Source organism: Cervus canadensis, chromosome X (genome assembly GCF_019320065.1).
Source record: "Cervus canadensis isolate Bull #8, Minnesota chromosome X, ASM1932006v1, whole genome shotgun sequence".
Taxonomy (NCBI): Eukaryota; Metazoa; Chordata; class Mammalia; order Artiodactyla; family Cervidae; genus Cervus; species Cervus canadensis.
Genome location: NC_057419.1, coordinates 496,999 through 520,326, shown reverse-complemented (window position 1 = coordinate 520,326; position 23,328 = coordinate 496,999). Strand labels below are relative to the sequence as shown.

The following is a 23,328-nucleotide window of genomic DNA, read 5'->3' as shown; positions in this document are numbered from 1 at the left end:
GGTGGCCAAAGTATTGGAGTTTCAGCATCAATCCTTCCAATGAATATTCAGGACTGGTTTCCTTTAGGATTGAATAGTTTGATCTCTTTACAATCCAAGGGACTCTCAAGAGTCTTCTCCAACACCACAGTTCAAAAGCATCAATTCTTCAGTGCTCAGCTTTCTTTATAGTCCAACTCTCACATCCATACATAACTACTGGAAAAACCATAGCTGTGACTAAATGGACCTTTGTTGGCAAAGTAATATCTCTGCTTTTTAACATGCTGTCTAGGTTGGTCATAGATTTTCTTCCAAGGAGCAAGCATCTTTTAATTTATTGGCAACAGGCAGCATCTGCAGTGATTTTGGAGCACCAAAAAATAAAATCTCTCACTGTTTCCATTGTTTCCCGAACTATATGCTGTGAACTGATGGACCAGATGCCATAATCTTAGTCTTTTGAATGTTGAGACTTAAGCCAACTTTTTCACACTCCTCTTTCACTTCATCAAGAGGCTCTTTAGTTCTTCTTTGCTTTATGCCATAGAGGTGGTGGCATCGGTGTATCTGAGGTTATTGATATTTCTCCCGGCAATCTTTTTTTTTTTTTTTTCATTTATTTTTATTAGTTGGAGGCTAATTACTTTACAATGTTGTAGTGGTTTTTGTCATACATTGACATGAATTAGCCATGGATTTACATGTATTCCCCGTCCCGATCCACCCTCCCACCTTCCTCTCTACCCGATCCCTCTGGGTCTTCCCAGTTCACCAGGTCCGAACACTTGTCTCATGCATCCAACCTGGGCTGGTGATCTGTTTCACCCTAGATAATATACATGTTTCGATGCTGTTCTCTCAAAACATCTCACCCTCGCCTTCTCCCACAGAATCCAAAAGTCTGTTCTGTACATGTGTCTCTTTTTCTGTTTTGCATATAGGGTTATCATTACCATTTTTCTAAATTCCATATATATATGTGTTAGTATACTCTAATGGTCTTTATATTTCTGGCTTACTTCACTCTGTATAATGGGCTCCAGTTTCATCCATATCATGAGAACTGATTCAAAAGAATTCTTTATAATGGCTGAGTAATATTCCATGGTGTATATGTACCACAGCTTCCTTATCCATTCCTCTGCTTATAGGCATCTAGGTTGCTTCCATGTCCTGGCTATTATAAACAGTGCTGCGATGAACATTGGGGTGCACGTGTCTCTTTCAGATCTGGTTTCCTTGGTGTGTATGCCCAGAAGTGGGATTGCTGGGTCATATGGCAGTTCTATTTCCAGTTTTTTAAGAAATCTCCACACTATTCTCCATAGTGGCTGTACTAGTTTGCATTCCCACCAACAGTGTAAGAGGGTTCCCTTTTCTCCACACCCTCTGCAGCATTTATTGCTTGTAGACTTTTGGATAGCAGCCATCCTGACTGGCGTGTAATGGTACCTCATTGTGGTTTTGATTTGCATTTCTCTGATCATGAGTGATGTTGAGCATCTTTTCATGTGTTTGTTAGCCATCTGTATGTCTTCTTTGGAGAAATGTCTGTTTAGTTCTTTGGCCCATTTTTTGATTGGGTCATTTATTTTTCTGGAGTTGAGCTGCAGGAGTTGCTTGTATATTTTTGAGATTAATCCTTTGTCTGTTTCTTCATTTGCTATTATTTTCTCCCATTCTGAAGGCTGTCTTTTCACCTTGCTTATAGTTTCCTTTGTTGTGCAGAAGCTTTTAAATTTAATTAGGTCCCATTTGTTTAGTTTTGCTTTTATTTCCAATATTCTGGGAGGAGGGTCATAGAGGATCCTGCCATGGTTTATGTTGGAGAGTGTTTTGCCTATGTTCTCCTCTAGGAGTTTTATAGTTTCTGGTCTTACATTTAGATCTTTAATCCATTTTGAGTTTATTTTTGTGTATGGTGTTAGAAAGTGTTCTAGTTTCATTCTTTTACAAGTGGTTGACCAGTTTTCCCAGCACCACTTGTTAAAGAGGTTGTCTTTTTCCATTGTATAGCCCTTGCCTCCTTTGTCAAAGATAAGGTGTCCATAGGTTCATGGATTTATCTCTGGGCTTTCTATTATGTTCCTTTGATCTATATTTCTGTCTTTGTGCCAGTACCATACTGTCTTGATGACTGTGGCTTTGTAGTAGAGTCTGAAGTCAGGCAGGTTGATTCCTCCAGTTCCATTCTTCTTTCTCAAGATTACTTTGGCTATTCGAGGTTTTTTGTATTTCCATACAAATTGTGAAATTCTTTGTCTAGTTCTGTGAAAAATACCGTTGGTAGCTTGATAGGGATTGCATTGAATCTATAGATTGCTTTGGGTAGAATAGCCATTTTCACAATATTGATTCTTCCAATCCATGAACACGGTATGTTTCTCCATCTGTTTGTGTCCTCTTTGATTTCTTTCATCAGTGTTTTATAGTTTTCTATGTATAGGTCTTTTGTTTCTTTAGGTAGATATACTCCTGAGTATTTTATTCTTTTTATTGCAGTGGTGAATGGTATTGTTTCCTTAATTTCTCTTTCTGTTTTCTCATTGTTAGTGTATAGGAATGCAAGGGATTTCTGTGTGTTTAATTTTATATCCTGCAACTTTACTATATTCATTGATTAGCTCTAGTAATTTCTGGTAGAGTCTTTTAGGTTTTCTATGTAGAGGATCATGTGATCTGCAAACAGTGAGAGTTTCACTTTCTTCTTTTCCAATCTGGATTCCTTTTACTTGTTTTTTCTGCTCTGATTGCTGTGGCCAAAACTTCCAAAAACTATTGAATAGTAGTGGTGAGAGTGGGCACCCTTGTCTTGTTCCTGATTTTAGGGGAAATGCTTTCAATTTTTCACCATTGAGGGTTGCTTGCTGGTTTGTCATATATAGCTTTTATTATGTTGAGATGTGTTCCTTCCATGCCTGCTTTCTGGAGAGTTTTAATCATAAATGGATGTTGAATTTTGTCAAAGGCTTTCTCTGCATCTATTGAGATAATCATATGGTTTTTATCTTTCAATTTGTTAATGTGGTGTATTACATTGATTGATTTGCGGATATTAAAGAATCCTTGCATTCCTGGGATAAAGCCCACTTGGTCATGGTGTATGATTTTTTAATATGTTGTTGGATTCTGTTTGCTAGAATTTTGTTAAGGATTTTTGCATCTATGTTCATCAGTGATATTGGCCTGTAGTTTTCTTTTTTTGTGGCATCTTTGTCTGGTTTTGGAATTAGGGCGATGGTGGCCTCATAGAATGAGTTTGGAAGTTTATCTTCCTCTAGAATTTTTCTGGAAAGAGTTTGAGTAAGATAGGTGTTAGCTCTTCTCTAAATTTTTGGTAGAATTCAGCTGTGAAGCCATCTGGTCCTGGGCTTTTGTTTGCTGGAAAATTTCTGATTACAGTTTCGATTTCCTTGCTTGTGATGGGTCTGTTAAGATCTTCTATTTCTTCCTGGTTCAGTTTTGGAAAGTTATACTTTTCTAAGAATTTGTCCATTTCATCCAAGTTGTCCATTTTATTGGCATAGAGCTCCTGGTAGTACTGTTTTATGATCCTTTGTATTTCAGGGTTGTCTGTTGTGATCTCTCCATTTTCGTTTCTAATTTTGTTAATTTGGTTCTTCTCCTTTTGTTTCTTGGTGAGTCTGGCTAATGGTTTGTCAATTTTGTTTATTTTCTCAAAAAATCAGCTTTTAGCTCTGTTCATTTTTGCTATGGTCTCTTTAGTTTCTTTTGCATTTATTTCTGCCCTAATTTTTAAGATTTCTTTCCTTCTACTAACCCTGGGGTTCTTCATTTCTTCCTTCTCTAGTTGCTTTAGGTGTAAAGTTAGGTTATTTATTTGACTTTTTTCTTGTTTCTTGAGGTAGGCCTGTAATGCTATGAATCTTCCCCTTAGCACTGCTTTTACAGTGTCCCATAGGTTTTGGGTTGTTGTGTTTTCATTTTTATTCATTTCTATGCATATTTTGATTTCTTTTTTGATTTCTTCTATGATTTGTTGGTTATTCAGAAGCGTGTTGTTTAGCCTCCATATGTTTGAATTTTTAATAATTTTTTTTTCCTGTAATTGAGATCTAATCTTACTGCATTGTGTTCAGAAAAGATGACTGGAATGATTTCAGTTTTTTTGAATTTACCAAGACTAGATTTATGGCCCAGGATGTGGTCTATTCTGGAGAAGGTTCCGTGTGCACTTGAGAAAAAGGTGAAGTTGATTGTTTTGGTGTGAAACGTCCTATAGATGTCAATTAGGTCTAGGTGGTCCACTGTGTCATTTAAAGTTTGTGTTTCCTTGTTAATTTTCTGTTTAGTTGATCTATCCATAGTTGTGAGTGGGATATTAAAGTCTCCCACTATTATTCTGTTACTATTAATTTCCTCTTTCATACTTATTAGCGTTTGCCTTACATATTGTGGTGCTCCTATGTTGGGTGCATATATATTTATAATTGTTATATATTCTTCTTTGATTGATCCTTTGATCATTATGTAGTGTCCTTCTTTGTCTCTTTTCACATCCTTTATTTGAAAGTCTATTTTATCTGATATGAGTATTGCGACTCCTGCTTTCTTTTGGTCTCCGTTTGCGTGAAATATTTTTTTTCCCAGCCCTTCACTTTTAGTCTGTATGTGTCCCTTGTTTTGAGGTGGGTCTCTTGTAGACAGCATATATAGGGGTCTTGTTTTTGTATCCATTCAGCCAATCTTTGTCTTTTGGTTGGGGCATTCAGCCCATTTACATTTAAGGTAATTATTGATAGGTATGGTCCTTTTGCCATTTACTTTGTTGTTTTGGGTTCACGTTTATACAACCTTTCTGTGTTTCTTGTCTAGAGAAGATCCTTTAGCATTTATTGAAGAGCTGGTTTGGTGGTGCCGAATTCTCTCAGCTTTTGCTTGTCTGTAAAGCTTTTGACTTCTCCTTCATATCTGAATGAGATCCTTTTGGGTACAGTAATCTAGGTTGTAGATTATTCTCTTTCATTACTTTCAGTATGTCCTGCCATTCCCTTCTGGCCTGGAGGGTTTCTATTGATAGATCAGCTGTTATCCTTATGGGAATCCCTTTGTGTTTGATCTTTGTTAATTTGATTTATATGTGTCTTGGGGTATTTTGCCCTGGGTTTATCCTGTTTGGGACTCGCTGGGTTTCTTGGACTTGGGTGGCTATTTCCTTCCCCATTTTAGGGAAGTTTTCAGCTATTATCTCCTTGAATATTTTATCATGGCCTTTCTTTTTTCTTCTTCTTCTGGGACTCCTATGATTCGAATGTTGGGGCATTTCACATTGTCCCAGAGGTCCCTGAGGTTGTCCTCATTTCTTTTGATTCTTTTTTCTGTTTTCCTCTCTGCTTCATTTATTTTCACCATTTTATCTTCTACCTCACTTATCCTATCTTCTGTCTCCGTTATTCTACTCTTGGTTCCCTCCAGAGTGTTTTTGATCTCATTCATTGCATTATTCATTTTTAATTGACTCTTTTTTATTTCTTCTAGGTCCTTATTAAACATTTCTTGCATCTTCTCAGTCTTTGTCTCCAGGCTATTTATCTGTAACTCCATTTTGTTTTCAAGATTTTGGATCACTTTTCTTATCATTATTCTAAATTCTTTTTCAGGTAGATTCCCTATCTCCTCCTCTTTTGTTTGACTTGGTGGGCATTTTTCATGTTCCTTTACCTGTTGGGTATTTCTCTGCCTTTACATCTTGTTTACATTGCTCTGTCTGGAGTGGGCATTCTGTATTCTGGAAGTCTGTGGTTCATTTTTATTGTGGAGTTTTCACCCAGTGTGTGGGGTTGGACAATTGGCTTGTCAAGGTTTCCTGGTTAGGGAAGCTTGCGTTGGTGTTCTGGTGCGTGGAACTGGATTTCTTCTCTCTGGAGTGCAATGGAGTGTCCAGTAATGAGTTTTGAGATGGGTCTATGTGTTGGGTGTGGCTTTGGGCAGCCTGTATGTTGATGCTCAGGGCTATGTTCCCACGTTGCTGGAGAATTTGCATGGTATGTCTTGCTCTGAAACTTACTGGCTCTTGGGTGGTGGTTGGTTTCAGTGTAGGTATGGAGGCTTTTGGATGGTCTCTTATTACTTAATATTCTGTGTAGTCAGGAGTTTTCTGGTGTTCTCAGGTTTTGATCTTCAGTCTCCTGACTCTCGTTTGAGTTTTATTCTTCTAGTAATCTCAAGACTACTCCAACTATACAGCACTGATAATAAAACTTCCAGGTTAATGGTGAAAAGATTCTCCACCGTGAGGGACACCTAGAGAGGTTCACAGAGTTACATGAAGAAGAGGAGAGGGAGGAGGGAGAGAGAGATGAGCAGGAGGAGAAAAAGGGGACTCAAGAGGAGAGAGACAGATCTACGCAGTTGTCTGTTCCCTAACTGTTCTCCGTAGCCAGACACCCACAAAGATTCACAGAATTGGATTGGGAAGAGAAGGGGAAAGGAGGAAATAGAGGTGTTCTGAGGTAGAAAACGGAGAGTCAAAAGTGGGAGAGAGTAATCAACACACTCCTGAATAAAACTGGGAACTGAATATCAGATTCTTAAATGTCCAAGTTTTGTATCACACCCTGAAAAACAAAGATTAAAAATCTAGAGTAGAGGTTAGACTCTTTAAAATACAATATTAAAAACAAAAACAAAAACACAGAAAATTTTAGAAATATGTATAAAGTTCGGTTTAAAAATACGGATTCATTTTTTTTTGCAAGGTTATAGTGAAAAGAAAATGAAAATTAAGGCATACTAGAGGAGAAATAGAAGAATTTAATAGAAAATAAAAGAAAAAAAAAAGAAAAGGAAAAAAACCAAACATAATTTTTTTCTTAATTAAAAAATTGTAAAAATATATGAAAATGAAAGTTAAGGAGTAATGGGGGAGTAATAGGGAATTTTAAAAGAAAATAAAATAGAAAAAATAAAAAAGAAAAGAAAAGAAAAAAAATTAATTAAAAAAATAAAAAGGTAAAAATATATCTAGGAATTTCTCTGGAGCTGTTTCGATCAATGTGGGTTCGGTTCAGTTTCAGATAGCTCCTTGTTCCACCTTACACTTCTCAATATCTATAGGCCCCTTCCATTGTAGTCGGTGTTACCTACATGGATTTTAATCTGTCGCACAGGTCCCTTCTGAAGCGGTTCCCTTTGTTTATTGGCTTCTGTTTGCCGGTCTCTTCAGTGTCTAATTTCTGCCCTGACAAAGGCAGGTGGAGGTGGTCTCTTGTTCAGGTTTGCTGGTTCAGTCGCGCTGCGGGGAGGGCGGGGCCCTGCAGACAGATACCACTCTGTGTGGGGAGCACTCGCAGTGTCCGGCCACACTGGGTTTGCCCCGCTCATGGGTGTGTGTGCTTTACCCGTCTACACTGCTCAGGCTCCCGGCTGCTCTATATGGAGCGGGCCCTGCGTTGCGTGGGGTTCCAGTTTTCAGGTATTCCACAAAAGCACAGACTCAGTTGGGCCTGCGTTTTGTGCCTTCCCCGCCAGAGCAGCTCAAGCAGCCAGGAGCTTGATGGGCGCACTCTCCCCGGGTGTGGTGCGCCTTCTCCCCTCCACGGTCACCAGCCTCAGTTTCCACCTGCACCAATTGGGTTCGTGCGCCTTGTGTTTAGCCACGACCCGCCCAGCGTAAGTCGACCATCCAGAATCTCAGGAAGTCTTTGGTTAGAAACTGGAGGCCTGTTTGCAGTGTGGTAGCAGATGCCGTCTCTGGGGCCGAGTTTTCCCCTTTCCCCTACCCCCTGCCTCGTGCCTCCAGCGGGGATGGGCCGGTCCGCAGCCGGCTAGCTCCTCTGGACTTGCTCGGTCCCTTTGTCCTGCGAATGGCTGGCAGTGTGTTCGGGCCGGTTAATTTTCTCTCTCTCTTTTGTTATCCCACAGTTTAAGTTGCTGTCTCAGAAAAGCTCCCTCCGATTGCCCTCAGGTCACTCAGGCCCGGTCCTTACCCTAAGCAATGCCGCCTGCTCCTCTCTGTTCAGCCCCGACTTGCTGGTGGTGGATGCGGGCGTCTGGGGTACTTTTCTGCTGGGAGTTGCTATTAGGCACATAATCTGTGGGTTTTATTTATTTTTCCTCCCAGTTAGGTTGCCTTCTGAGATTCAAAATCTTCCCCCAGAACCGCCAGTGCAAGGGTTTCCTGGTGTTTGGAAGCTTCCTCTATTAAAACTCCCTTCCCAGGACGGGTCTCCATCCCTATCTCTTTGGTCTCTCTTTTTATCTTTTATATTTTGTCCTGCCTCCTTTTGAAGACAATGGGCTGCTTTTCTGGGTGCCTGATGTCCTCTGCTAGTGATCAGAAGTTGTTTTGTGAAGTTTGCTCAGCCTTCAGTTGTTCTTTTGATGAATTTGTACGGGAGTAAGTGGTCTCCCTGTCCTATTCCTCCACCATCTTGGCTCCTCCCTGGAATTGGACTTTTAAAATGCTGTTGTTTGCATATTTAGCTCCCATCAATAGGAGTTGGTACAAGAAATGATGTGGGGTTTTATGTTCAACTGCACAAATGGAATGAAATCCCTGGCTGTACACACCAGTTTGCAGAATGGCCTTGATACAAAGAGCTATGTGTATTTCAGGAACTAAAGATCTATTTGTGTTCAGCTCTGACAAAAGGAGTGGTCCACAGAGCCTGTTTACAGTAACACAGGCCCTTGGGCTTATTTCTAATGCCTTTCAAGCTTGAAAGACCTTCTGATGGAATGGAGTAAAATCATATATATATATGTGTGTGTGTGTGTGTATGTATATATGCACTTGTGTATGTATATATGCATGTGTGTGAGAGAAAATGTACAGTAGTTGTCTTTTCTCTATCTAATTTATCTCACTAAGCATCATACCCTCCAGGTCCACCATTCATGTTGTTACAAATGGCAAATATTCATTTTTTTATGGTTGAGTAAAACCTCAGTGAGGTATCACCTCACACCTGTTCAAATGGCAAATAAAAAATACAAGAAATAAGAAGTGTTGGTGAAATGTGAAGGAAAGGGAACCCTTTGTGCACGTGAGTGGGGATGTAAATTAAAGCAACCACTATGAAAAATAATATGGAGGTTCCTCAAAAGATTAAAAATGTGACTACATACAATCTGGCAATTCCACTCATGGGTATCTATCCTAAGAAAACAAAAACACTTATTTGAAAAGACATTTGTGCCCTAATGTTCATATAAGTGTTATTTACATAGCCTAGATATGGAAACAAACTAATTGTCCATAAATAGATGAATGAATAAAGAAGATGTGGTACATATATTTACCAGATATTTTATGGGGGTTTGGTTTAAAAATCATGATGGGTAAATATAAGCATAACATAATACCAGTAAAGATACATGGGGGTAGTGGTGCATTTTTTAAGCTTAAAATAACTAGAGAAAACCTGATAGATTTGACCATATATGTGAAACTTTATTCCTGCTTTATTTTATTATATTCCTTTAAACAATTCTATTCTATTCTGTCCTACCAAACCGATTTTATTAATATTCCCATTGTTGTTTTTCAGTCACTAGGTCGTGTCCGACTCTTTGTGACCCCATGGACTGCAGGACACTGGGCTTCCCTGTCCTTCACTATCTCCTGGAGTTGGCTCAAACTCATGTCCATTGAGTCAGTGATGCCATCCAACCATCTCATCCTCTGTCACCTCTTTGTCCCCCTGCCCCCAATCTTTCCCAGCATCAGGGTCTTTTCTAATAAGTCAGTTCTTCATATCAGGTGGCCAAAGTATTGGAGTTTCAGCTTCAGAATCAATCCTTCCAACGAATATTTGGGGTTGATTTCCTTTAGGATTGACTGGTTTAATCTCCTTGCAGTCCAAGGGACTCTCAAGACTCTTCTCCAGCATCACAGTTCAAAAGCATCAATTCTTCAGTGCTCAGCCTTCTCTGTGGTCCAAATCTAACACCTGTACATGACTACTGTAGAAACCATAGCTTTGACTATATGGACATTTGCAGGCAAAGTGATGTTTCTGCTTTTTAATATGGTATCTAGGTTTGTCATAGCTTTTCTCCCAAGGAGCAAGCCTCTTTTAATTTGATGGCTGCAGTCTCCATCCACAGTGATTTTACTCCAATTAATAGAACTAAATTGAAGCTTGAAAAATGCTATTCTTATTCAGATCTTGAGAAGGATTATATTAGTACATATTAATTAAGATCATATACAGTAAAACAGAACTTGGGTTTATATTCTTACCTTTATACTCAATAGCTGTGTGGCAAGTTCCCTAATATCTCTGAGCTTCTGTAACCATGTATATAGAGTGAAAATGATAATAATAGTAGTTACATAGTTAATTTTTGTGAAGAGACTGGAATAGTGTCTTGTTACATAAGGAGCACTAGTTGTTTGCAATTATTTGTGTTTGTATTAGTCAGGGTCCTCTGGAGAAACAGAACCAATAAAATGTGTGTGTATAAGTAGAATGACATTTATTTTATTTAAGTAATCAACTCATGATATTATGGAGGCTGGCAAGTACAATTTCTGCAGGGTGGAGTTTCAGGAAAGAGTTGATGTAATAGTTCAAGTCCAACCATCAGGCTGAAGACACAGGAAAAACCAATGATGGAATTTCAAGTCTGAAAGGAGTCTGCCACAGGATTCTCTCTTGTTCAGGAAAGATCAGTGTTCTATTCTAATCAGGCCTCAGCTGATTAGATGAGGCCCACCCACGTGCTGGAGGGCAGTCTGATTCAAAATTCACTGATGTGAGTGTGACTATTATCCCAGAACACCTGCACAGAATCATCTAGAATAATGTTTGACCACAGACTGGCATTGTGACCCAGACAAACTGACACATAAAATTAGTCATCATCGAGCTGAATAAATTTCATGTCATGGTAAAATAAAGAAACATGTTAATTGTTCAGTATACTGAAGACACTGGGAAGGATATTATATTATTTTCAAATTATTTTCAAATATCATATTTTACTGAAGCAAATACAATTCAAAGTGATAAGAAAGGTGATTCGAATTTGTAAAAAAATTATAAATAATTTTTCCCCAAATTTTTGAATGGAAAACTTGAGTTGGCTTCCAACAGTTTACCTCAGCCTTTTCATTTGAAATGACTATGAAAAATTTCTGAAGAATAGAGTTTTAAATTTAAGAAGATTTTTTTAACTTAATTTTTTAATTGGAGTATAGTTGTTTTTCACTGTTGTGTTAGTTTCTGAATCAGCTCTCTATATGCATATCATCTCCTCTTCTTGATTTTCTTCCCATTTATTTCCCACAGGGCATGGAATAGAGTTTCCTGGGCTATGTAGTCAGTTCTCATTAGTTGTTTATTTTATTTGTTGGTGTTGTTTAGTTGCTGTCATGTCAGACTCTTTGTGATCCATGGACTGTAGCCTGCCAGACTCCTCTGTTCATGGGATTTCCCAGGTGAGAATACTGGAGTGGTTTGCCATTTCCTTCTCCAGGGTATCTTCCCGACCCAAGCATCGAACCCAGGTCTCTTGCATTGCAGGCAAATTCTTTACCACCTGAACCATCAGAGAAGCCCTATCAATTTTATCCATAATAACAATTTGAAATTTAATTTTTGCCTCTTTCAAATACTTAAAGGGTCTGACATTAAAGTTAAAGAAATGGTGTTAAACCTGTCCTTCCTTTTCTCCCTTTGCGAAACACAGTATTGAGATTTCCTGTTACAATGCAAATGAATTTCATATCCAATCTCATGTTCACATATAGCATATTCCAAAAGCTGATGCATATCTAAACTGTGGAATGTTCACACAGTGTTAGATAGTCATGTTGCAGCCTAGATGTCACTAAAATGACAAGTCAGCTAAAGGTGCACATGTTTCTGATGAATGTGAAGACAGGTTTGGGAACCCAGGTGGAGCTGCATTTGCCAGGAAACTTCACCAGACACAATATTCACCCCTTCCTGCCCGACTGCCTCTCCACACACCTATCCTGCTGTACCATGGCCCTTATACACAGTGGGGCCGTGGAGACAGTTGTTCGGGTGCCTGGCTTAACGAGATTAGCATATGATGGCAAGGCAGAGAACAGAGCAGAGGATGTCGGGGTTAGTCTCCCTGGGGTCCCGGGGCCAGGCCATCAGAGCACCTCTGCAAAGTGCCTTCCGTATTGTACCTGAGGAGGCTGCCAGGTTTGCGTGGCCAGCTCCCCATCTTTGTCCCCTTATTTCTAGGCACCCTTGTACTTTGTACATTAATTGAAAAGCTCTTTTCATTCAGCACTGTCCCCCTATCAGAATGTCTGCTACAGAGTAGATGCTTAGTAATATTTGTTAAATGAGTGTTCATAAACTAGCTAATATTTTATATTGTCATATTCATCCTAATTTCAGTAGAAAATCTTTGTTTTGTTCATACATGGCTAGAAAGTTTCCTGACAGTAGCTGGACTATTCATCATAGTCAAAAATGTGGAAAAAACCCCCAAATATCCATTGACAAATAAATGGATAATCAAAGTGTTATATCCATATAGTGAAAGTGAAAGTGAAATTTGCTCAGTCGTATCCGACTCTTTGCGACCCCATGGACTATACAGTCCATGGAATTCTCCAGGCCAGAATACTAGAGTGGGTAGCCTTTCCCTTCTCCAGGGGATCTTCCCAACTCAGGGATTGAACCCAGGTCTCCCACATTGCAGGCAGTTTCTTTACCAGCTGAGAAACAAGGGAAGCCCAAGAATACTGGAGTGTGCAGCCTATCCCTTTTCCAACAGATTTTTCCCACCCAGGAGTCAAACCCAGGTCTCCTGGGTTGCAGGCAGATATCCATATTTTTGGATTGTAGAACTGTGGATTATAAAGGAATGGGATTCTGATACATGCTACAACATAAATGAAATTTAAAATATTCAGCTAAGTGAAATAAGCCAGACACAAAAGGACAAATACTGTATGATTCCACTTACGTGAGGTACTTGTACTAAGTCGCTTCAGTTGTGTCTAACTCTGTGTGACCCGATGGATTGTCACCCATCAGGTTCCCTGTCCGTGGGACCTTGCAGGCAAGAATACTGGAGCGGGTTGCCATTTCCTTCTCCAGGGGATCTTCCCAACCCAGAATCAAACCCCTATCTCTTACATCTGCACTGGCAGGGCAGGTGAGTTCTTTACCACTAGGCCCACCTGGGAAGTGAACAGTAGTCAAATTCACAGAGATGGAAAATAGAACAGTGGTCACCAGCAGGAAGGGGAGGGGACAGTATGGAGCTATTTGATAGGTACAGGTTTTGGTTTCGAATGATGAAACAATAATTCTGGAGTTGAATGGCGGTAGTGATTGTATGATGGTATTATTTATTTAAAGTCACTTATACACTGTCAATTATGTCTAATGTTAATTATACATTGAATGGTTAAAATGACAATTTTATATATGTTTATGTTATTTTACTATGATTTTTTTAAAAGTTGATAGACAGTATTTGTACAGAATAAGGTTGCATGTTCTGCCTTAAAGAAGTTTCCAGGTCTCTACCTTTTCTCTAAAAAAACCAAAAACTAAAAAAATTAGAACCTCAAAATGATTTTAAATTGGCTTTTATGAATATCATCCTTAAAAGTACAAGATTGGGCTCAGATGCACCTAGCTACAGATGGAATGATCAACTACTAAAATAATCATTTTTCTCTATTGAATATCTAAGCCCAAAGAACTGTAGCCATATGTCCTATATATCAAAATATTTTCCAGCTATTGCCAGTCTTAAACAAGTGTTTATAAACCATGAAGATATCATTCTCTGGCTAAATGTGTAGTAAAAATAAAATGTTATACAGATGTTTTCAAAACACAAAATAGGGGAGAAAGCTTTAAAACAAGGAAGATAAAAAATAAACCACTTAACTTAATAGCAGTTGTTATTGTGTGATGAGATCATTGAAAAAAAATTTTCTATGTTTCTGTGTTGATTAAGCATTTCACAATGAATATGTTTCTATAAAATCTACTTAAAAAGAACCCTAAGATACCCTTAAGAATGTCCACTTAATTCTTTATTGTCCTTTTCAAGGGTAGTAACTCTCCTTTTATTTATTTTTAATTGAGATTGGGATTTGAAAATAAGCCTGTTTAACATATTATTCAGTATCAGTCAATAACAGTGCTTTAAGCATTCCCTTTCCAATTTATAGACTTCCCATTTTTAATTTACTATTTCTTGGTATAAAAGACACATTCACCATTCTCATTTCATACTTTGATTTAACTGGTTTTAAACTTGAGGCCCCTGTGGCATGGATTTTGCCCTTGATGAAGTACTTCTAAGGGCTTTTAGGAGATTCTGGGCTTGTGGACACTTTGGTGGGTAAAAAACAATGGGAATAGAATATGGGTCTGTGGAAGTTAAATGACTATAATCTTTGCATAATTTTGCTTGTAAAATAGAGATGAAACTAATACTCTGGCAAATGTGTAAGTGTTTATGGCTTGTTGAAAATTCGGGATGCAATTCTTTCATGTGAAAGATAAATAGAATTTTTAAAAAGCCACCGTGAACTACTTAGAGGAGAAATTTAAAAACTGGAAAATAAGGTCCATGAGCTACAGAAAGAACTGTCGGAGAGAAAAGAAGTGAATCACAGTTAGGGCATCAGAAAGTGGAGTGGCAACGAGAGCTTGGCAGCTTGAGATACTGCACATCCTAGTTTTAAAGCAATATATGAACTGTTATTTACTTCAATACTGCAGAGACGTAGCTGTGTTATAATTTTTAACTTACCCTCTGGGATTTTACAGCAGAGAATACGTCATTAGTATTCTGGAGTGTGAAATTCATGGAAATAATATAAGTTCTTAACAGTGAATGCTTCTAATGACTTAATGTATATTTTTCCAAATCATCATTTTCACGATCATACAGGAGTCCACCATAACGGAAACCTCATTCACAATTCAACAGATTGACTTTCGATTGTTTTTCACTTTTCTATATTATGTTTAATCTTACAAAGAACATCTTTTCTACAGATTCATTTCTACGTTTCTAATTATTTTGAATTCATTTTCTTTAATAATAGTGTATTATTTGGTTAAAGTATAAGAACGTTTAGAAACGATCTTTGATCCATATTTCTAAACTGTTCTTTAGAAAGTTTATATTACTTTTTCAAAAATCTTCCAGCAAACAAAAGCCCAGGACCAGATGGCTTCACAGCTGAATTCTACCAAAAATTTAGAGAAGAGCTAACACCTACCTTACTCAAACTCTTCCAGAAAATTGCAGAAGAAGGTAAACTTCCAAACTCATTCTATGAGGCCACCATCACCCTAATTCCAAAACCAGACAAAGATGCCACAAAAAAAGAAAACTACAGGCCAATATCACTGATGAACATAGATGCAAAAATCCTTAACAAAATTCTAGCAAACAGAATCCAACAACATATTAAAAAAATCATACACCACGACCAAGTGGGCTTTATCCCAGGAATGCAAGGATTCTTTAATATCCGCAAATCAATCAATGTAATACACCACATTAACAAATTGAAAGATAAAAACCATATGATTATCTCAATAGATGCAGAGAAAGCCTTTGACAAAATTCAACACTCATTTATGATTAAAACTCTCCAAAAAGCAGGAATAGAAGGAACATACCTCAACATAATAAAAGCTATATATGACAAACCCACAGCAAGCATCACCCTCAATGGTGGAAAATTTGAAAGCATTTCCCCTGAAATCAGGAACAAGACAAGGGTGCCCACTCTCAGCACTACTGTTCAACATAGTGTTGGAAGTTTTGGCCACAGCAATCAGAGCAGAAAAAGAAGTAAAAGGAATCCAGATAGGAAAAGAAGAAGTGAAACTCTCACTGTTTGCAGATGACATGATCCTCTACATAGAAAACCCTAAAGACTCTACCAGAAAATTGCTAGAGCTAATCAATGAATATAGTAAAGTTACAGGATATAAAATTAACACACAGAAATCCCTTGCATTCCTATATACTAACAATGAAAAAACAGAAAGAGGAATTAAGGAAACAACACCATTCACCATTGCAACAAAAAGAATAAAATACTTAGGAGTATATCTACCTAAAGAAACAAAAGACCTATACATAGAAAACTATAAAACACTGATGAAAGAAATCAAAGAGGACACAAACAGATGGAGAAACTTACCGTGTTCATAGATTGGAAGAATCAATATTGTCAAAATGGCTATTCTACCCAAAGCAATCTATAGATTTAATGCAATCCCTATCAAGCTACCAACGGTATTTTTCACAGAACTAGACCAAAGAATTTCACAATTTGTATGGAAATACAAAAAACCTCGAATAGCCAAAGTAATCTTGAGAAAGAAGAATGGAACTGGAGGAATCAACCTGCCTGACTTCAGACTCTACTACAAAGCCACAGTCATCAAGACAGTATGGTACTGGCACAAAGACAGAAATATAGATCAATGGAACAGAATAGAAAGCCCAGAGATAAATCCACGAACCTATGGACACCTTATCTTTGACAAAGGAGGCAAGGATATACAGTGGAAAAAAGACAACCTCTTTAACAAGTGGTGCTGGGAAAACTGGTCAACCACTTGTAAAAGAATGAAACTAGAACACTTTCTAACACCATACACAAAAATAAACTCAAAATGGATTAAAGATCTAAATGTCAGACCAGAAACTATAAAACTCCTAGAGGAGAACATAGGCAAAACACTCTCCGACATAAATCACAGCAAGATCCTCTATGACCCACCTCCCAGAATATTGGAAATAAAAGCAAAACTAAACAAATGGGACCTAATGAAACTTAAAAGCTTTTGCACTACAAAGGAAACTATAAGCAAGGTGAAAAGACAGCCCTCAGATTGGGAGAAAATAATAGCAAATGAAGAAACAGACAAAGGATTAATCTCAAAAATATACAAGCAACTCCTGAAGCTCAATTCCAGAAAAATAAATGACCCAATCAAAAAATGGGCCAAAGAACTAAACAGACATTTCTCCAAAGAAGACATACAGATGGCTAACAAACACATGAAAAGATGCTCAACATCACTCATTATCAGAGAAATGCAAATCAAAACCACAATGAGGTACCATTACACGCCAGTCAGGATGGCTGTTATCCAAAAGTCTACAAGCAATAAATGCTGGAGAGGGTGTGGAGAAAAGGGAACCCTCTTACACTGTTGGTGGGAATGCAAACTAGTACAGCCGCTATGGAAAACAGTGTGGAGATTTCTTAAAAAACTGGAAATAGAACTGCCATATGACCCAGCAATCCCACTTCTGGGCATACACACTGAGGAAACCAGATCTGAAAGAGACACGTGCACCCCAATGTTCATCGCAGCACTGTTTATAATAGCCAGGACATGGAAGCAACCTAGATGCCCATCAGCAGATGAATGGATAAGGAAGCTGTGGTACATATACACCATGGAATATTACTCAGCCGTCAAAAAGAATTCATTTGAACCAGTCCTAATGAGATGGATGAAACTGGAGCCCCTTATACAGAGTGAAGTAAGCCAGAAAGATAAAGAACATTACAGCATACTAACACATATATATGGAATTTAGAAAGATGGTAACGATAACCCTATATGCAAAACAGAAAAAGAGACACAGAAATACAGAACAGACTTTTGAACTCTGTGGGAGAAGGTGAGGGTGGGATGTTTCAAAAGAACAGCATGTATACTATCTATGGTGAAACAGATCACCAGCCCAGGTGGGATGCATGAGACAAGTGCGTGGGCCTGGTGCACTGGGAAGACCCAGAGGAATCGGGTGGAGAGGGAGGGGAGGAGGGATCGGGATGGGGAATAAGTGTAAATCTATGGCTGATTCATATCAATGTATGACAAAACCCACTGAAATGTTGTGAATTAATTAGCCTCCAACTAAAAAAAAAAAACCAACCAAAGGGCCTCTAGGAAATTGTGAATGAGAATATATTTTACTCATTTTACTATTAAAAAAAAAAAAAAAAAAAGACTGGACCGAGAGAAAACCTGACTCTTTGCAAAGGACACAGACAAGGAAAGCTGGCAATTCTTAAATCACATGATTATGACACATTTGAGACAGAGGTAGAGCCCAAATGAATGGTATTAGTGCCCTTGTAAAAGAGACCCCAGAGAGTTCCTTTGTCCCTTTTGCCATGTGAAGTTTCAGTGAGAAGATGGCCATCTATGAACCAGGAAATGGTTTTTCACCAGACATCAAGTATGCTGGTACAAAACTTGATCTTTTCAGCCTCCAAACCAAGAGAAATACCTTTCTGTTGCTTATAAGTCACCCAGTTTATGGTATTTTTGTTATAGCAGGCCAAATGGACTAAGATAAACATTTGGATAAAGAATGTTTTAGTACAAACTTCAGCTTTGTCTCTTATTAGATCTGTGACCTGAAGCAAGTCACTTAACTTCTCTGTGCCCCAGTTTTCTCACCTATAAAATGATAAAATCATAATACCTCATAATGCAGTGGAGAAGGCAATGGCAACCCACTCCAGTACTCTTGGCTGGAAAATCCCATGGACAGAGGAACCTGGTAGGCTGCAGTCCATGGGGTCGCTAGGAGTTGGATACAACTGAGCGATTTCACTTTCAATTTTCACTTTCATGTGTTGGAGAAGGAAATGGCAACCCACTCCAGTATTCTTGCCTGGAGAGTCCCAGGAATAGGGGAGCCTGGTGGGCTGCCATCTATGGGGTCGCACAGAGTCAGACACGACTGAAGCGACTTAGCAGCAGCAGCAGCAGCAGCAGCATAATGCAATATAACAGTGTTGTTGTGAGGATTAAATGAATTAATATTTGCAAAGCATTTAGAAAAGTGGTCAGTGCTGTGCTATTATTATTATCATCAACAAAATCATTCGAAACAGTCTTGACTTTGCATTTTTCATTTCTGTGTTTTAATTATGTCTATTATAGCTTTAAAAAAAAAAAAAAGTTTAGATTACTTTTCATTTCCACCCACAGAAGTATGAAGTAGCCATTTTTCTCTCAAGACAGAAAAAAATATTTATGCTGTTTTATTCTTAATCCTCTGCATGAAAATAGTGATCATTATTAAGTGTTCTTCACTGTATTTCCCCCCATTTTACTATTTTAAACATTGTGAAGAGGGAATGAATGCTACTGCAGCAGTGAATAGTCTCATTTTTTTTTTTAAGAAGAGCTCTATAAATATTGCAGATTGACCTTAAAGCAAGAAGAAGAGAATAGAAGAAATGCTGACATGTTATATGAAAAAATTAGGGAGCAGTTAAGAAGAAAGGAAGACCAATATAGTAAAGAAGCTGAAATGAAACAGCAACTTGAACTCACTCTCAGAGCACTAGATGGAACTGAAGACTGAGAAATGATCTGAATCAGGTAGAGTAATCGTTGCTGAAAATTTCAAATTTCTAACACCATTTCATCAATATTATTTATAATATCCCATTTATTTAATATGTATTATTTAGATTTCAAACAAGGTGTTATCTCAACCTAGGTATGAACTGTGACATTCGTAGTTTAAGTGATTAGTTTCTTACTATTCTTGGCTTCTAATAGATGCTCTGTATGTGTTTTCTGAGTGGAGGACTGGATATAACTTGAGCTTAATTATTGACATAATGATTGGCACTTTTGATACATTAGACAAAATAATCTTCTTAATTCCAATCCATGTATTAATTTTGGCTTTTTAAATGTTAAAATACAGTCTAACTTGCCTTGAGACTGTGAAGGAGCTAGTTAAATGCTTTTTAAAGAAATTTCCTTTCACAATAATATATCTGCATGTTTTTGCTCTGTGATAAATTTAGCAGACATTTAAATTAAGATCCGAGTTAATCACGTGAGATAAAGATTCTTGTGCTTGAAAAGGCTACTTCCTTTAAACAGTTTTATATATTTTATATTCTGCTTCTAAGCTTTTAACTTCTTTTTTTTTCTTTTAATGATATGGGCCCAAAAACTTCATATAGTGTCTCTCCAGGTTATGGAAGAGTGACATGACTCAGAAGCAGCTTTCTGGAGAACGGAATGCCAGAATCTTACAGGAGGGAATCCTGTCCAATCACCTTGCCAAACAAAAGCAGAAAGAAATGGCTGATAAGGAAATGAACTCTTAGGTATTTTCTGTATTCATTTATGTGTGTGTATGTATCTGTGTATGTATGTATTTTATAAATGAAGAGTATGTACCGTAGAAAATGTAGAGGCTTGTGAAAGCCTATACATCCATATTTTGAGGAGGGATGACATTTTTCATGTGCCGGATAAAGTAATATTTGTAATTCAGATCCATTTGTCTACAGTAGTCAGGTAGGGACATAGGATGACCTCTTCCAAGGAGAGGCCTTTAATGTTTTCTATAGGAATTGATCTCAGAATTATTGCAACTGTATCGGAGGAGCCGGCACCCTCCTCTGTGCTTTAGGCCAGGAAGACGGCGTGTGCTCCGCCATCGACTGCGCTGCACACCAGAGTCCCTCTGCTCTGGGGGGAGCGTGTGCACCGCTCCATGCCCGTCCTCACCTTCCGTGTCTCAGTCAGAGTCCGCTCCTGGCTCCACTCTCCTTTCTGTAACCAGCGCCCTGTCAACGGCCTTTGCACGTCATTTACAGTTTTCCAGTTTGTGAAAACTGCAAGATCAGTTCTAAAAACATTTTTGAGCACTTTAAAAAGTAACTTCTTCAAAATAACCTTATAAAAGTTCTGCCTACCCCATCCGCCCAAAAAAACCATACCTCTTGCTACTAACAATAGATACTCTTAATTTTTGGTAATGATTTCACTTCCTTGATAAATCATTAGGGTCATTTATCACTTCCACTGGTGGTAAGGAGGAAAAGTACAGGCAGTTCAGAGACCATATTTTGGATGTCATTCTTGTGAGGAAATTAACACTTTGCTCTATGTAGGGTCCTAATTTAGTACAAGGAACTTTTCAAAACCGTGATATATATGACATCATATGTATTTAGTGATAATTAATAAGTGTGTTTCATTGTCTTTCACCCTATCTTACTATTTGAGACATTACAAAAAGGTATTGAAAGTTATGGAAGCAGCAAATAATCTCATGGTTGTCTAAGAAGAGCTCTCCAAGTTTTACCTATCACCATCTGTGTATGCACTGTGAGTGAAGTAAGAGGCTTATTCTGTGTTGATGTGTTTGCACCAGAGAAGTGGCCGTGGTCTGATGTACGAGGACAGGTTGAGTTGGAAGATCTGCTGCTTTCTTATATTTCTAGCTTCTTCCTTCCCAGAGTCGTTATAGCTGATGTGCTAACTGATGTTTTTGTAGAAGTGCTTACTGCAGCTGTCAATAGGTTTAATTCTTGTAATTGACTATTAAGATGTTAGAACAGTAACATATTCTCAAGAAAAAACTTTTTACAAAATGTAATCTGTTTAAATGTGTACAGAGCTAAGGCTCTTATTGTAGGGCAGCTGCACAGGTTAGGGATCAGCTGTATAGCTTTTAAAGCTAGCAAGTGGTGGTGTGTACTGGACGTATTTGTCATATTTGTTGGGATAGTTTTATTTCTATTCATGTCAATTTGAATTAATTTGGGAAACATTTCAGCATTGAATCATTTATTTTTATAGCCTCTCAACTGTTTCAAGGCATCTACTTTAATGAAATCATAATTTGGAACTCAAGTGGTGAGCTTTACCCAAACTCTTCTTGATTTAATCTTCCATCTGCTATTTATGATTTACTTAGAACATTTTTGCAAACGATTTGTTGATAATTCTCATTTTAAGGGTCAGTTACTATCATTTAGGTACACGCTTGTCCACTAAAACTGAAGAATGGCAGGATTCATGAGCAGCAGGAATGGAGGGAGTCAGGAACAGGGTTGTAACAGCTGCATTCCGAAGGCAGCTGTAGGCCGGGTTTTTGAGGCTCCTTGAAGGCATGGGAGCAACCTCGTGTTTTAAATTTGATGTTTCTTTTATATTGGAATATAGTTGATTTCCAATTTTGTGTTAGTTTCCTCTGCAGGGGAGAGCTAGTGAGCCTAGTTCTGTCTGGAACATTCCTGAATCCTTCGGGGATACACTCTGTGTGTCAAGCTGAATACCAGACCTAGGGGGCAAAATTTGCATTTTTCTCTCTGGGAGCCCTAACGTGGTGCAGCCTAGCAACTGCTTGAAAATCCATCAAATTGTTGTTTCCTTCCTTCTGACAGAACTAGCTTTGCTTCCCCCTTTGGGATTTCTGAAGCAAGGGGGCAGCACGAAACACCTCGCCTGTGATCCATTTGAGGTGCTGGGTGCCCTCGACCAGGTGACCACAGTATGGATCCTGGCCCTCTCAGACACGCTCCCATAGCCTGCTTCCTCGTGGGCAGTACTGCTATGACCTAGGAATGTGTTTGCAAGGCTCGAAAAGTGCAGGGAGGCACGCAGCCCTGACTTTGCAATTTAGGCCCTTGGATCAGGCCTGGAGGTCTGACGTCTGAGAAGTGAAACACTTGCTGCAAGATAGAGGCCTGGAAACTCTCTCTGGGGCTGCCTTTCCTGGCTCCAAGGAAGATAGCTTCCCCAGCTGCCTGTGGGCTGAGAGTCACACACGGCTAGAAAGCGTTTGCTTGGAGGTCATTTGTCAGTGGCAGTGGCCCCTGAGCCCCGGTGCCTAGGGAGGGGTCCCACACTCAAAGGGAAAGTCAAAGCGATGTGCAAACGTCTGTTCCATCACATTTCCTCTGCAGGAGAGATCTAGTGAGCCTAGGTCTTTCTGGAACATTCTTAGATCCTATGGGGACACACTCTGTCAAGCTGGATCCCGGTCCTAGGGGGCAAAATGCACATTTTTCTCTTGGGGAGCCCTAATGAAGTGCGGCCTAGTAAATGCTTGAAAATCCATCCAATTGCTCTTTTCTTCCTTCTGACAAAGCTAGCTTTGCTCTCCCCTTTTGGATTTCTGAAGCAAGGGGGTGGCCCACAACTGCCTGGGGCCAATTTGAGGAGCAAGGTAACCTTGAGGAGGTGGCCACAGTATGGAACCCAGCCCTCTCAGACTCACTCCTGCAGCCGGCATCTTCATGGGCAGTACTGCTATGACCTAGGAATGTGTTTACAAGGTTCGGAAAATTCAGGGGGACACATGGCCCTGACCCTGGAATTTAGGGCCTTGGAGCAGGCCTAGAGGTCTGATGTCTGAGACATGAAACAGTTGCTGTAAGATAGAGGCCTGAAAACACACTCTCTCTGGATGCCTTTTCTTCCTCAAAAGAAGATAGCTTTCCCAGCCTCCTGCGTGCTGACAGTCACACGCTGCTTGTAAGCATTGCTTGGAGATCATTTCTGAGTGACAGTGGCCCCTGAGGCCCTACACCTAGGGAGGGGACCCACA

At 38.9% G+C, this 23,328-nt stretch overlaps 1 long non-coding RNA gene across 1 annotated transcript; it reads left to right on the top strand.

Moving 5' to 3' along the window:
- The first annotated feature begins 19,167 nt into the window (after positions 1-19,167).
- On the top strand, positions 19,168-21,791 carry LOC122434384. The gene is made up of 3 exons (XR_006267359.1): positions 19,168-19,346; positions 19,946-20,092; positions 21,000-21,791. It is a non-coding gene; the product is annotated as an uncharacterized LOC122434384 (long non-coding RNA).
- Positions 21,792-23,328: the final 1,537 nt, after the last annotated feature.